General features: G+C 33.0%; 1 long non-coding RNA gene across 1 annotated transcript in view; it reads right to left on the bottom strand.

Moving 5' to 3' along the window:
* Nucleotides 1–17816, bottom strand: part of LOC136843127 (uncharacterized) — a 569863-nt gene that overhangs the window by 191680 nt on the left and 360367 nt on the right. Inside the window, exon 4 of the long non-coding RNA XR_010854456.1 lies at nt 15775–15874. This is a non-coding gene — a long non-coding RNA (uncharacterized lncRNA). The remainder of the gene's footprint in view (nt 1–15774; nt 15875–17816) is intronic.

A 17816-nucleotide genomic window follows, 5' to 3' on the forward strand; every position in this document is an offset into this window, starting at 1 on the left:
ACAAATGGACAACAATTTACCTTTTTCCTCCATTGTCTTAGATTTCGAAGGTTTTGAACAAACTTCCAACTTTCAACGAAACTCCTTACTTAATAGGCCCAAATTGGCTGAACAGTCATTGGTTCCTATTGCTTCAAAAATGGGCGAAGAATTCCATTACCGCCTGCTGTTCTATCCCAGACAGTAAGAGGGAAAGTTGTCCTTACTGAGTCGAGATCTTCATGTGTGGATTTTTTTTAACTCTTGTCTACTGTGAAAATTACTCACCCAACATTGCTAGGTACCCAGTGCAGAAACTACAGGCATCATCTCTTCAACAATACCAGTCCGTATGGAAAGTGTGGTTAGATTATATCCATACTGAGAGTCCAGTTGATATCTCTGTTGAAACAGTTCTACATTTTCTTAAATATCTTTATGAAGACAAGTGCCCTGCTGTTACATCAATCATGACATACAACATACAAGGCAGCATTGTCAGAACCCTTGCTTTATGGTTTTGGAACTGATTCTCACATAGAAATTGTTACTTCCCTTCTCTGGTCTTTTGCATTACAAAGACCTGCTCCTGCAAGGCTTCCCATTACCTGGTCCCTGAATAAGGTGCTAGACTTTTGTCAAGCCCTCAATTCAGTGGGTCCAATACAACTATATACAACTCATATTCTGTAAAAGGCGATCTTCTTGGCTGCTTTGGCATCAAATAAAATGTTATGCTCGGCTCAAGCACTTAAGGTTTACCTAGAGGTCACAGGAAACATCCCAGATCATCCAATTTTCCAACACCCTAGCACAAACAAACCACTCTCTCTACATGGGTTGAGAATTATCTTTGTGTCCCTTATTAAAAAGGTAAACTTCCACTCCTTTCCTAAGTTACATGACATCTGAAAAGCAAGTACATCGTTGTTTTTCTTCAGGAATGTTTCTTTAGAAGAAGTCTTCAAGTGTACAGGGTGGTCATCAGAAACAGTATTCCTAAAACATTATTGCCATGAGCTTGAACAAATTCGACTACATTGCGTATCAGTGGGTGGAATGACAAGTCCTCTGACTCCATAGGCGCTTCAGCAGAAAACCATGGGTCTTCTTGATGTAGTGGAATGGTAAGTCCTGATCCCATAGGCGCTTCGGCGGAAAACCATGGGTCTTCTTGATGTGGTGGTTATGCTAAGATATTGCTGGGAAAGGTGCAACAATACCACGACCAAACCCAGCATATTTAGGTAAGTCACTTTAGCACCATGTCTTAATATTGATAAGTTCATGTTTAGTTTCATGTTCTTTGTTGCCAAACCCTATGGGTATCTGGAATAAAGAGTGTGGTTATAACTTGTGTCTTAACCTTGGACCGAAATTTGATCTGGGTTGTTAGGACTGAATTTTAAGAGCTAAGCCATTTTGTCACCTGTCAGTTTCTTTTTTTTTTAAGCTCCTTTGAGGACGGACAGCGGCTACACCATCAAAAAACAGGTTTTGACCCAGAAAAAACTTATTTTTGGTAGCCACTGTGAGTCCTCAAACCCAACCACTTTCCCTAACGAAAAGGCATGGGACTGAGGTGAACAATTATCCTGCATAGACCTGAAAAAGAGTAATGAGGGAGAAGGGTCGACATAGAATACGTTATTGCCACAATAGATGACCGACGTAAAATGCGTTGTTGCCACAATAGATGGCCAACGTAGAATGCGTTATTGACAAATCTGCGTGTAAATAAGAACTGAACCTATGGTAGTCGCTGTAGACGAAGAGACAGAGCCCTCTTGTCTGAGTTCGTATATTCTATCATTATGTCAACATGCACTGTGCTGGCAAAGACCAACTAGAAGGGAATTCTTTGAAATTGGTTGGTCTGTCTTATGGAGCCCTCTGGGGAACCGTGAGAATAACTCCTTTGAGGACTTACAACGGCTACCAAAAATAGATTTTTTCTACATCAAAACCTATATATATATATATATATATATATATATATATATATATATATATATATATATATATATATATATATATATATATATATGTATGTATGTATACATACATAGATACATACATGCATACATACATATACATATATGTATGTATAAATATATATATATATATAATATATATATATATATATATATATATATATATATATACGTATATATGTATATATATATACTGTATGTACGTGTGTCATAATTCAATGATTAATGACCTAACTTTACAATCTCCAAGAAAAATTGCATACACTGGCTTTCGTTAATAAAATGGAAACTGAGAGTAATAGATGAAAAACATATTTATATCTTCTATACTTGAGAAAGGTAAATCATTTAGCATTCATTTTCATTTTTCATCCTTGTAGTTATGAATGATGTTTTGACAATATAAGCGATTATGAAGTGAAAATTGTGCTGCATATAACGAGTGACCTAGAAATAACGTGACAGAGATTCATAATGAATAAGTGCGTACGCCTAAATAATTTCCTCATACACGTTCACTAACTTTAACAGATACACCCACACACAAACCGTAAAAACGAAACAAAGATAAATTACTATTCATCTTGGATCTCTTAATCGCTCTTCCATATGCAGCAAGGATTATCTATTAGATCATGAACAAGAGTAATATATATATATATATATATATATATATATATATATATATATATATAAAATGTGTATATATATGTATATTGTATATACACACATAAACACACACACATATTTATAAACATATATTTATATGTCATAAAAATTTGCAATTCAAAAAAGCAGACAGCTAATATTTATAGAGTATCAGGCATATGTCAAGTGTATTTGTAGTCTCTCTCTCTCTCTCTCTCTCTCTCTCTCTCTCTCTCTCTCTCTCTCTCTCTCTCTTCTGCTAGGTGTTTTAAAAAATTCTTTAATACTTGTAATACGGCGCGGGTGAGGTCGGGCGTGCCTATCACACGGATCTTTGAATACTTCCAAATGCGCTGGTCAGGGGCTTTTCATCCTAATGAAGACAGGATGAAAGAAGTAGCTTTGAAAGGCCTGGAAATTCCTTCGGTGAAAAGAAATAAGGGAACAGGCTGAATAGGAAGGACTCGGATTAGTAACCAGCAATGAGAAGAGGAAAAGGCCATTTGCATTCGCAAACCTTAATTAGAAATTTGGAAAAATGAAAGGTTTCCTATTTTTCCCCCTTTCTCTATTTATTTCTTTTGTTTCGATACAAGGGGGAATTCGAATGTGCTTTTCACTCATTTCCAGCATTATTTTAGTCTGTGATAGTTTTGAAATAATCGTTTTTAATGTGCTAAGGTTTCAGTTCACTTTTAGTGACGCACTTTTCTCAAAACATGGAGACTTCCATATCTGCAGATTGTGATGACTGAAATTTTTTAAAAAATCACTTGAAAAGCAGCAGATTTAGCATAATATCACTAGTGTCTTACTTTTTTTCTTTAGAAACGCAGACTATGATCTTCTGTACAGGAAGGGAATATGTAGGAAGAATTTATGCAGTATGCCACTTTAATCTAACGACTGGTGAATGGAGAATGAACCGCATGTGCATAAAACCTCCACAACATCAGCAGGATTATAATCCTAATAACTCACACATGCACAAACTCGAGTGCAAAACCTCTTGTCTTCAATACACATAGCATACACTGTATATATAAAAAGCATATCAACAATACTGTTAGGTTTTGTTGATCCAGTGTTTAGGGTGATTTATTTCAAATGATAAAAATCCTGGCTACTTTTATGGCTGAAAGAGTAAAATTAATATGATGCTATGCTTAATTCCAAGATAGGAAAAGATCGGAAGAAAATTTGATAAACTTATTGAATTTATTTATTAAATTTGTAGTGCAAAAGGGATAAATGAATAAGATTGCAAATCCTTCTTCCGTAATTATTTTAGGTTTGGGTGATCTAACGCTGAACACCTCATATTTAAGAGATAATACTGTCACGGTTGTTCACTGCTTGAAGGGGCACACTCCAATTAACATTCGATAGCTATGCCATATGTATTGGCTCCGGATGAAGTTGTCAATATGCCCAATACCTCGATATTCTGGAGCGTACGGAGAAAGTGTTTTAAATCGTCTAAACTTCCTTCTCACATCAGAGAGAGAGAGAGAGAGAGAGAGAGAGAGAGAGAGAGAGAGAGAGAGAGAGAGAGAGAGAGAGAGAGAGAGAGAGAGAGAGAGAGAGACTGACTCTGCTGATGAGAATGAAAGATACCATGATTTTTTTTTTATTCACCTGAATATCGCTTACAACGAGAAGCGATAACCAGTTTAAAAAAAATAATGTTGATGCAGATTTGGAACTGACTACGTTGTCACCTTGCACTACATTCGTATCATTATAGTCCTCACCAGGCTAATCAAGTACTTAGGATTCACCGTAGAACTTTCAGTAAACCTACTTGGTATAGCATAATTATTGTGGTACCGTGAAAGGAAAAAACTGAAAGGGAACGTGTTCTGTTTATGTCGAGAAGGTGGGAAAGTTAAATACAAGATATCAGTCCCTTGGGCAACAAAGAATTCAAAGCAAACAGATGACGGCCTTTTTTCAAATACCGAAAGACTTGGTGAGGATGCTGAATCTCTTCTGTTTTTAAAAATCATTGGTCACTTTCACCGGACATGTGTACAGTATATTTTGAATATAACATATGCCCTATTACTCTATTGCCTCGATCTCCTTACCCTATTTTTTTATTTAATTGGAGCGCTGACTCCATAAGGCACCAATAAGTCCTTATAGCTTCCTTATGAATGAAGGGATTTGCTTCAAATTTTTACCACTTGATCTTCAACTAATAATGAAAATTTCCTAAATGGGAAATTTAGAAATTCGACTTCTAAAGTAATTCTTTTTTGCATTTGGCAAAAAGATTTCAAAACTTTTAAAAAATAATATTATATGCACAAAAAACTTTTCACTGTAAAATAAATTTCCCGTGTACGAAATCAAGATATATAGTTATACTACACACTGTAAAAGTTTAATCGAATTTGATTCAGTCTTCTTGGAGTTATAAGCTTTTATTTTTGGAAAAACTAAGTTTTGAGAAAACAGCAAAAAAAAAATATGGTTATTTTGTAATAACTATGAAACTATGACAGTGGGCTGATTTTTGCACAACAACTATTTTGTTATATAAGAAATATGCCCTCAAATTTTCAATATAATCAAATGAATAGAAATGTGCTCCTCTTGATTTATATGTCACCTAAAATTTGCATACACACACACACACACACACACACACACACACACACACACACACACACATATATATATATATATATATATATATATATATATATATATATATATATATATATATATATATATATACATATATATATATATATGTATATATATATATATATATATATATATATATATATATATATATATATATATATATATATATATATATATATATATATATATATATATATATACAGTATATATACATGTATATGTACTGTATATACAGTAAACCCCCGGATTCGCGTTCTCACGATTCGCAGACTCAAGTATTCAGGGATTTCTCTTTGGAACGTATCTACCCACTAATTGTGGAAAATTCGCCCATCCTTGGTATTTTTCACTGAGAAATATTCACTAAATACTGTATTTTCATCTCATTTTCATGACTAAATGCACTTTTTGTGATAAAATTTTTAAAACAATCAGGTAATGCTCGAGTTACGATAATTCACCTTATGATAATTCGATTTTGCAATGGGGTACGCAATTAAGACCGATATATACCACAATATTATTTGTAAAACATTTTTAAATTTCGCGCGGGCGCAGGCAGCAGCGTAATCAGGCAGTGAGAGAGACCAAATTACAGTAAACAATTTTTCATCCATCTCTTTACCCCATCTTCTAGTTAAAAAAGTAAAAGAGAATGATAAAAGTATTGTTAGTAACGTTATACTCTTGGGTAAATGCGTACAGCCATAAACAACCGACCAAGAAACTGTTGTTTTGCTTATAACCGAATCGGATAACAACAGCCGTTACCTGGTATTTCAACCATCGTACGGTAATAAACAATTACCGTGCGTTATGGCACAAATGACATTAAGTAGAACAGGACTGATATATTTTTACATTATACCCTTATTATCTTGAATTTTTTTAACACAAAACAAACGGCCCCAAACGGCCATTGTCCTCTACAACCGAAAATAATAGATAAATTAATTTCACAACGAGACGTATTTTAGCTATATTTCGACTTAAAAACACTTCGTATAACGAAAAATAACCTTGTCCCATATAAATAAAGTATCTAGAGATACATTTACACTAACTAAAAGCAAGAAAAGCGCCCTGAACTGAATTAAACACGGCGAAATGAACACCGCGTAAAAAACATTTCCAAACCAAAACGCATAACATTTTAAAAGATCCATGGAAAAGATGCATATTTATTATATTGACGTTTGTATAATACGATATGTTAATAAAGAGAGTATAATGTAGGCTATGACACCGTGTATGTAAACAATGTAGCCTACCATAGTGTAGGCTAAGCTAATTCTTGTTTGTTATTCAATTTCTCTTTGTATTGAATTATCATAAGTCACTCTGCATGAACCTCCAGAATTAGCTGATATTAATAATTACTATACCGTGTATGTAAAGAGTATATTTTATAGTGTAAGCTAGGCTACCATATAGCCTATGTAGCCTATACATGGTACCGGGTATCAAATACCCTAGTGTAGGCTAGGCTATGTTCGAGATATGTTTTGGTATTTCTTACATTTTTTCCAACAAACAAAGGATATTTTTTGGAACCTAACCCCATCATAAGTAGGATAATACCTGTATAAACATTTGAAGTTTGTTTTGTGTGTGTTTGAACTATCAAAATGGGCAGTTCTAAGAGTTTTTGAAGGGTTCTAAGTATTCGCTGGTTTTAGCTATTCGCGGGGGTGGGGGGTGGTATGCATCCCCCGCGAATGAGGGGGTTTACTGTATGTGTATGTATGTATGTATGTATATATATATATATATATATATATATATATATATATATATATATATATATATAATTATATATATATGTATATGTATATATGTCTGTATGTGTATATATGTATATGTATGTATGTATGTATATAGGCCTATATATATGAAGATAAAAAGGCCCATAAAACACTATTTGAACTTTCCAACCATATATTTTGAGAACTTCCTTCTGTGCCCCTGTTCACTGGTAAAATATGGGCACATGATGAGTAACAAGATTATATATACAAAGAAATAGGTAGGTGTGGCAGTATATATACTCTTGTAACCCATCACCTCCCCAAATTTTACCAGTGAACAGAAGGAAGTGCTCAAAATATATGGTTGCAATGTTCAAATAGTGTTTTACGGGCCTTTTTACATTCACATTATACTGTTGTAATTATAGTAAAAGATATAATATATATATATATATATATATATATATATATATATATATATATATATATATATATATATATAATATATATAATATATATAATATATATATATATATATATATATATATATATATATATATATATATATATATATATATATATATATATATATATATATATATATATATATATATATATATATATATATATATATATAAATTTTTTCATAACAAAAATTCATTAATATATGTTATCAATATAATGTTTTTTCATAAACAAAAAATAGTATATGCTACCTATAAAAATAATAGGCTTCTCCATAACCTATAAAAAATAGTATAATAAATAAAAAGAAATAACGGTAAAATTGCAGTAAATAAATATATAGAAATAAAGGAAAATACACTTTACTAGGTTATTTTGATGTGTTTTGCACAAATTTCATATTAAAATTCGTCGGAAATTGATAGTTTCTTAGAAATACCTGGATTATTTTCTCCCATTTAACACTTTTAAGGGTTCTGATACTGGCAGTACATGTGTTTGTTGTCGGCCAAATGGAATGTCCCTTTGCCGTGTTTAGTACTGGGGGGGGTACCCATACATTAACAAGTACTAATCACATAAAAATCTGTCAGAAAAACATATTTCTTTGTCATTATGGCGTGTTGCCTCTTACTGCAATAATACCGAAATAAATGCCCTAATGAGGTTAGGCCAGGACATGGTATTCTAGGAAAGGTTTGTTCATCGTTTCACACGCACCCTAAAGTTTTCCTCATAACCTATAAAAGTATATGCTATCAACATAAATTTTCTACTTAACCTATATACGCTACCACTCTTGTACATGTTTTCCGTTCAGATACTGGAGAAGCAAATAAACAAACAACTGCGAGGATAAAGTAAACAAACGCTGGACAACCAAGCCTACAAAAGTCACGAGTCAGACGACAACTCACTGCAGTAAAATCAAGCTTTGTGGTCTTTTATAATTATATAATATATTATGAAATATAGTAATCACTAATTAGAATGCCACTAATCTGAATATCACTAATACAGGAAAACAAATCCCTTACTTGGATATAGGCGTTCTGGTGTTGTTGCTATCCTAGGCGAGACAATTCCCGTTTGCTTTGTTCCACTCTTGTAACAAACTTACGAGACGCAATCGTTCAAATTTCTAAACCGTAAGAGTGGTACTTCTCTTGCTTATGGCAATGGAATTGCGTGAATGCACTAAACGGTACGGAAATCCGAAAAGGAAATGCGTCACAAAGCACTACGATATCACTTGAACCAAAAGTACGCAACAAACGGAGATTGTTTACTGAAATTACTGAAGCGGCCCAGACGCTCTGTTTGGAACTGTTACCTACTTATATAATTTCATATTTCCTAAAATACGCAGTAAAAATATGTCAATAAATGTAAAATATTATATTTATACTAGTTGGTATGGTACATCTGTGATAACGAGTTCAAAATATCGAGATACATAGATATATATTTACTTTTTTTTATGTTTTGTTTGATATTTTTCTAGAGAACGAACAAGCTCTCATCGTAGAAAATGGGTAGTTTTAGTAGGATACTGAAGTAAATTTCTCACTGTCTACTTTGCAGAATTGGCAAGTCATACAAATATTTGTATGACTTTTGTCGCTCAGTGTCGCTCACAGGGCGATATCGAGATACATAGATACATATTTACTCTGATATATTTTTTGTGAGAGAAAGCCAGTTTTTATTTTAGATAATGTGCATTTTAGTAGGAAAGTAAATTATATTTCTCACTTCCACCTAAAAAAATCATACAGAAAATTTGCGACAATTTTTCGCTCAATGCCGCTCAAATGAATGCGGCGAACAAAAATGTAAAAAAAAAAAAATTTTTAGCAATAATGTTTCAGGACACGTTTATTTAGACATATACCAGTCCAAAACTGTAAAAAATAAAAAATCGACAATTCCTCGAAATTCGGCGATCGGCGTCCCCCTTATCACAAACGTGGAATCTGACTGGGAACTAAATGAAGCTCAAAGCTTCGAGTAGAATTCAAACCCATGCTCGCTTGTTGGAGTGAGGCTACCGAAATCACAGTGCCGCGAAAAGGGATTAAAATTTGATTCTGCTAATATTTGCATAATTTCTCGATATCCTTACAATTTTTGTACACTTACGACAGCAAGCTTCGCATTCGTTGGGGAGAGTAAAATCTAGAAGTTGAGAAATTATCATAGTTACTAAAAACATATACTTCTATGGAGAAAACAACCAGTAGATTCAACACACACACACACTCACACATATTATATATATATATATATATATATATATATATATATATATATATATATATATATATATATATATATAGAAATCATCAACACACAATCACGTGAAATAAATTTCTGACTCACGTCGGGATCGAACCCAAGTCTCTCAGGTGGAAAGCAAGGGCGTTATCCACTGGGCCACACAAGTCTAAAAGAAGTTGGAACCTAGAGCAACTGCATATGGGCAAGCTAACTGCTTGCATACCAGCGAGTTTTCCCAACTTCCTGACTCAGCAATGACCCAATAGACAACATTTCATTCGAATTATCCCTTCTGAGTGAATAAGATAGAAATCATCAACACACAATCACGTGTGGAACAGAAATATTTCTGACTATCGGGATCCAACTAGATAACGCCCTTGCTTTCCACCTGAGAGACTTGGGTTCGATCCCGACGTGAGTCAGATATATATATATATATATATATATATATATATATATATATATATATATATATATATATATATATATATATATATATGTATATATATATATATATATATATATATATATATATATATATATACATATATATATATATATATATATATATATATATATATATATATATACATATATATATAAATAATTTCAAAAGAACTGTCCACAGTGGTAGATACATGCATGCGGGCTCACACTTTTCCTGGATCTACTTATATTTCTCTCCACCATAATATTATCACAAACTACCTCTTTGGCCCCTGCCCAATTTTTAATGTGACTGTTCTCACTAACAACAACAAATGCACTGTTCTCTTATGCCTATCCCACAACTTTTGTTTTATAGTCTTCTTTCAAAACTTCCATTTAACAAATTACATAAATTTGGAGACTAAGGGCTGCCAATATATTTTTGTAAATATTTTGAAAGTAATATTTCCCGATGAATTCAAATTTACGTTCTCTTAAACACACTTTACATATCGTGTTTATAAACAACAGTACTGTATATCCAGCTGTGTGCTGTCTAAGGAATCAAATAAAATTTATATCGAGTCAACATTAAGTAATTTTGTGGATATCAATACTACATAAAATTTACAAGATTCAGACCATTAATAATTTGTAAATTATCTAACCTCCATATCAGACTTTCACTGTCCTTTCCTAACAGCATCACAAATTATGCCAAACTATGGGTTTGGAATAACAAGGAAGATTTTGCTATATTGTATGAAGAGGAATCAACAGAGTTAATAAACGCTTTGGAGGGAAATATTTCTTCATTACTAAAGATAAGAGCACACAAACCTTTACATCCATTTTTTCCCTGCAGTAGTTCATCAAACTTTTACTTAAAATTGCTATGAAGTCTTTCAATAAAAATTCAGTTTTCTTTAATTCTTTATAAGCATTTTTATCATTCAAAAGATTATTCATACTATCTACATTATCTCTCATGTCAAATTACTAGGGCACCAATAAAATGAACACTCTTTCGACTGATGAAAATGCATGCAAAGAATTTAAAAAAACAATGGACTGTAAAAGGCTATACTACAATAGCGGTTACGGGACTGTTCTATTATTACAAAAAAAGATTTCTGACATAGAGTAATATTCTTCCTTATGACCAAAGCTTTACATTAACCTCACCTCAGCCCATTATGCTGATTTGAATCTCACCACGGTAGTTAGGATTTCTTTGTTTGTCCTTCATTGGGATTCTATGTTTTGCAGTAACAACTGTATTTAAAACGCGTAAGGGAATTGTGAGGTTAATACGTCAATGTGGCAAATATGTATGTGTATATACACACACACACACACACATATATATATATATATATATATATATATATATATATATATATATATATATATATATATATATATATATATATATATATATATATATATATATATATATATATATATATATATATATATAGAGTATTCTGTACTAACCTACTTACCTTATCCCTTGCTTAGGATCAAATCAGGGATCTGGCTGAAGTCCATGGAAATTACTATTACACCTTGCTTAGCTGACTTAGGGCTACTTACTTTAAAGGGAATATATTTACAATTAAACACGTAAATCAGAATACTGGGGAATGATAGGCAGAGAAAGTAACATTCTGCCTCAGGATTAAATAATTCAGCAATTGTTCAAGTATAGAAGAATAAATGGGGGCTTCTCTTGGAAGGGGCCCCGATGATGTGAGGGCAATGAGGATGTCACTGCAAGAAGCATAAGACAAGCAGTTGTTTCACAGCTCACGACGCCATCTGTAACTTGAAAAATGTAAGTGGTTATGTGCGGAAATTATAACGATGTCGGAGAATCGAGAGGTCGCACATGTGGGGCCAAGATAACTCGATTCTGATGCAAGTTGAGTATGTTAACATTAGGGCTAAATGGGTCAGGGCTTTGTGAGAAAACGCACTTCAGAGAGGAAATGAATTTTAGTCAAAAGGTTTAAGTTGTGTGACTGTTTGAAAAAAACCTCGAATCAGGACGTCACCTTGTAACGCAGCAGTGGAGAACCTCATCGAAAGAATGCGCCAGGGATGGAGGGATGAGTTTAATGGGTCACACTTGAAAGTATTGGGAGTGGCAGCAAGGTTGCCACATGGATGGCTCGATAAGGGGCATGCAAGGGTGATATGCTTTTGATCTGGCGCCATGCAGGTTTCTGAGGATGCAGCTCTGGGGTCGGGCATATTTAAACCATCGAGGATAAAGATTTAGTTGTTCATAGAGGGCACTGAGATCGCACCTGAGTCATGATATCCGTTTTCTGTCAATCTCTTCCAATTTCTGGTGACTTCTGGTAACCCACCTTTGCTAGTTTTTACGGGGGACTCAACTTCCCCGGTGTTTTTCAGCAGGGTTAGTCTCCATTCGCCTTTTACCTAAAAGGAGGCATTTCAAGCAGTCACAGTTCTTAGGAAAGGTCAAAAGATGAACCAAAAGGGGTGTATAGAGAGGATGTTAGGTAGGGGGCTTAGTTTCTCACTCCATTCCTCAATTATTTATCAGTATGAAAAATATTGCTTTTAATTTATAAATCAGTTGGGGAGTTGGGTTTGCTTATAAAGTGGTTATATAGATTATATATATATATATATATATATATATATATATATATATATATATATATATATATATATGTATATATATATATATATATATATATATATATATATATATATATATATATATATATATATATATATATATATATATAAATTATATAAACATATATATACACATCCACAGACACACACACACACACATACTTATATATCTCCCCCAAAAAATCTCAGGTACGGAGTACTTAGATTCCAACTTCTTATATGACCTTTGTAGGTTGGTCTATATCGCCTTAGCCTGTCACTCTAAACAGCTAATGCTAATAAAATAAGATTTTGAAAGTTTCATAGTTTTTGGTGCTACAGGCAACTTTAGTCTAACGCTTTCACATCACTTGAAAAGGAACCATTTAATATTTCTAGCTTTTTAGTTTTACCACTTTAGAGACGCTGATTATTTGTCTGCTGTAGATGTTAGTTATTAATATCTCTGGAAGATATCGTGTATGACGACCTTCCGTTAACTGCATTTCAAAAGGAGCCACTCTTGGCACTATTACCTATATTGCCCCAAAAACACGAATGTTCTGCTAATCTGGATACCATCAACGTTCATTCATTCTGCTGAGCTGTAACGTTGGCCCAGCGCTCAGTACTAGAATCGATTTCTTGACAGTCAGTCACATCTAAGGCAGGCTGTAATAGTGCAACAACTTGACATTTTTATTTTTTTACAGTGCAACAACTGGACATTATTTTTTTTTTTCGTAAATTAATGTTCCCGTGTTTTAATTTTTTCATTTTTTAATCAGTCTTTATTCATCTGTTATATTAATCGATATCAGCTCTTTTTTTATAGTTTTAGTGGACGTTTAGTTTCATATTAAATTTTGACTCATATGAAGAATTGATTATTTTGTGCAATAATAATAATAATAATAATAATAATAATAATAATAATAATAATAATAATAATAATAATAATAATAATAATAATAATAAAAAGACGTGTGGCAAGAATCCTCAGATACAGAAAACGATGATATATCAAAGGACGGAAAACCTTGTTTGCGTTATGCAATCAGATTTGATAAGAAATAGAGACTAGTGAGAGTAAGGCTACATCATAAACATTTAAGCACTCCTTGCCAACGCACCTCCTTTTAGCTCAAGGTAATGCCGCAAATGCTCCGTGCTAGTTTTCTGGCCGTGTTAGGAGAAATAATGATTCTCAACACCACATCCTCTTTAAACAAGAAGTTCCGAGAATTTAAGGTGTTATGTCTTCCCTCGCTTGCCTGTTGTCATGGGAGTCCGGTGTGAGGGTAAACTGTACCGAGTACGAAAATGGATATGATAAATGGGAAGGATTCATGAGAATAAAGGGAAATGAATCGCGGGTTTAAGGGAGATGACGAAGGTAAACCTTGGATAGGAGCAGCCATTATCTAGGGACGAATACACATTTAACTGAGCTATTCATCGGGTCTTTATCCGAATAGCTCTGATAATATGGAATGAAAAAAAGCAAATTAAAATAATCATGGGACTCTGTTCAAAACATTTCTGATTTACCAAAACTTAAAAGAATAAATTATGAAGTACACGAAGGCAGAAAGATATAATTATATTTCACAGCGATGATGACCTTTCATAATTCTGGCCTAACGAGGTCCTCGAGAACAAAATAAATCGATGGAAACCCAGGTCACGAGTCATTAACGATATCGTTTATGCCTCACTTTCATTTCCTCATTTTCTGGTAATAACGTTCTTAATATTATAGATAAAAATTATGCTATTAATTATTCAAAATCAGCAAACATGTCCATAGAGCAAACCTAAAAGAACAGTGATTTCCGAAGATTTGCATACACACACACATATATATAATATATCTATATATACATATACATATACATATATATATATATATATATATATATATATATATATATATGTATATATATATATATATATATATATATATATATATATATATATAGATATATATATAGATATATATATAGGCTACTCTGTATATATATTCATATACATAAATGCATACATACACAAGTATAAAGAGAAAATTAAAAGAGGAAAAGAACAATTGAGTACCATCAGATAACTCATTTTACAAATAGACGTACGCATACATACGTAGCAATACAAGTTAGAAAAACTAAGCCAGTCGTGCATAGGTCTTTGATGTATATCATTATTGTAACCTCTTATAGAGTTATGAGTATCACCACTAACGTTATCAGAGACCATCACATGGAAATAAAATGAAATACCCAGACTTTCTTCAGTTTACCCTAAAAATGACTTCTGAGCAAAAGGCGAAAGTCTTGTTATCTCCTTTTATTTTCATGTGAAGAACTCTCATATTCTTTATCCACGGGACCATTTTGGAAATAAAAAACACTGTTTTATTTCCAGGAAGACCTTTCAGCAGAATTATAAATGAAAGTTCCTAGGTACCAAAGACTGTATATCAACATGAAAGCGCAACAGAACATGGATGGTATCAACATGAAAGCGAACAGAACCTAAAGTTCTTAGTAAATGCTGTTAAGGGCACCAGTGGAAGTTTTTCTTGTCAAAAGATCCTATTTTACATGTCCAAATAAGGCACTTTCTAATGATGGTCTAAATCCTAGTAAATGCTGTTAAGGAATTTGTGTATACGAAAAGGATCCCGGAAAACCACCGATGCTCGAAAACAAATACAGTGTAACAGTAAATGAAGAACGAAAAGACCAATATCATAGGGTTTTAGTACTATCAGGTGTGATGATGTAACGAACCCTACAACCACGGCCTAATTTTCTGGGACTATTACACGGTATAATGGGTAAGTGACGTTATCAAGAAAGAGGGAAGTAGAAGCTAACATCAAAAGCTGTCAACTATTCAAACCAGTTAGCTAAAGTTTTACTTACGTTAAGCAAATCGTGAAGATGGAATGCCTTAGTCTTCCTGGAGAGCCACAACGACCACACCACTGACAGTTCCCTTTCGGATCTCTGTTAGATTGCATGGCTGAAAAAAAAAAAATAAATATAATTATTCCATATACTCTGATTTTATGACATATAAAGATCTGTCACTTACGTTATTCCAAGTATATTCAGATCAAATGATAACGCAGTCGGCCACAAGAGTACGATAGTCCTGATTCACGTCCGCCGCTGGTCTGACCCCACGGGACAACTAAAAATCCCCTTCGAACATATATAAAATATATTATTTCCGATATATATTAAAGGATATATATATGAATATATATATATAGTCATATATATATATATATATATATATATATATATATATATAAAACCACAGTTATAGATCTACCTAATCTGACCATTACCTATTCATTGATTCGCCTTCTCTCATCTTACCAACATTCGTTACATTTACTCCCAAATACCTTTTAACATTCATTGCTCCTTCTTCCAAGTGGTAATTTAGCCTCGTGTTCCAATTAATAGTTTACATTTCCCATAGACGATCCCCTCTTGTAAATAGTTTCAAACTATTCTATTACTATTCATTACTTTATAATTTCCAAACAATAGCCACTCTATATGCCATTCCCGACCCGCTGTCGTATCCTGCAACCTTGAACCTATATTTACTTTATATTTTTTCATCTTGCACCACATAATCTGAAAATATTAAACTGCCTTGGAGACAAAGTACCCATTTCTCACCCATATTTTTCCACAAATTTAGTCATTCTCCTTTCTCAATGGTTTAACATGACTGCTTCAATCATAAAAACACTTCATCTCTCTCAACAACTCATTTGCTATGTCCTTTCCCTGTTTCATCCCTGTCAGTTCTATCATAAGGGTTTTCTGGGTTCATACATGCCTTTAAAGTGTTTACCTTTTTACTTCAAATTTTTCTCATACTTTCATAAACATGTTTGGTTAGCACCTATTCCTCGTCTAAACCCGTAACATGATTCACACTTCAGCCATCCCTAACCTGATTTACTTTTAGCATCAAACTCCCCCTAAAACATTTTACCCCTTTCATTCTTACAGTCTTCTCTACCTCCTTCCCCCTTATTAAAAACACCTGTTTCACTAAGACCTTTCCAAATCTCGCAGTTACCTAAATATCCTTTTAGCAAAATCTCTATGCATCTGTCACCTCCATCTTTCTTCCTATTTTCCAACTCTTAATTGTCCTTTTTTACTACCTTAGCAGTAACTTCTAAAGCATTATCGAAATTACACTAACCCTTGGGTCATTCAGGTCTGCCTCTCCTCAACTTCCACTTTCACCGAGTCTTCAAAATACTCACTCTATTGACACAGAATTCGTTTAACTTTGGACAAAACATTTTCTTAATTTGCATCTTTTTTTTTTAGAGACCCATTTGTTCATCAGCACTTCTCTCTATTATAGTAAGACTTGTTATTTTACGTGAGGGACCCGTTCATGTTCACTCTACCTTCTCTACTGCCTGTGTTTTCTTTTTTCCTTCTCACTTTCATGATTATTATCCTTTCTATGCTCCTGACTTCCTTTCCATCTTGAAATTTCTCTTCATATGATCTTTTATCTTTTCCCTACTAAACCTTTCATTACCTGATCGTACCTGTAATTTTTTTTTTTTTTTTTACGATTCCTACCCTCCTCAACCAAAATCACTCCTGATGACTATGTGAGTCAATTATAGAAATTTGCATACTCTTCAGTTAGTCCTTACCAAATTTCTAAAATTATATATATATATATATATATATATATATATATATATATATATATATATATATATATATATATATATATATATATATAAAAAAACACACACACACACACACACACACACACACACACATATATATATATATATATATATATATATATGTATATATATATATATATATATATATATGTGTGTGTGTGTGTGTGTGTGTGTGTATGTGTGTGTAAACAAAATATTTCTCTCTTTCTATAAGGCCCA

This window comes from Macrobrachium rosenbergii, chromosome 11, assembly GCF_040412425.1.
Source record: "Macrobrachium rosenbergii isolate ZJJX-2024 chromosome 11, ASM4041242v1, whole genome shotgun sequence".
Lineage (NCBI taxonomy): Eukaryota > Metazoa > Arthropoda > Malacostraca > Decapoda > Palaemonidae > Macrobrachium > Macrobrachium rosenbergii.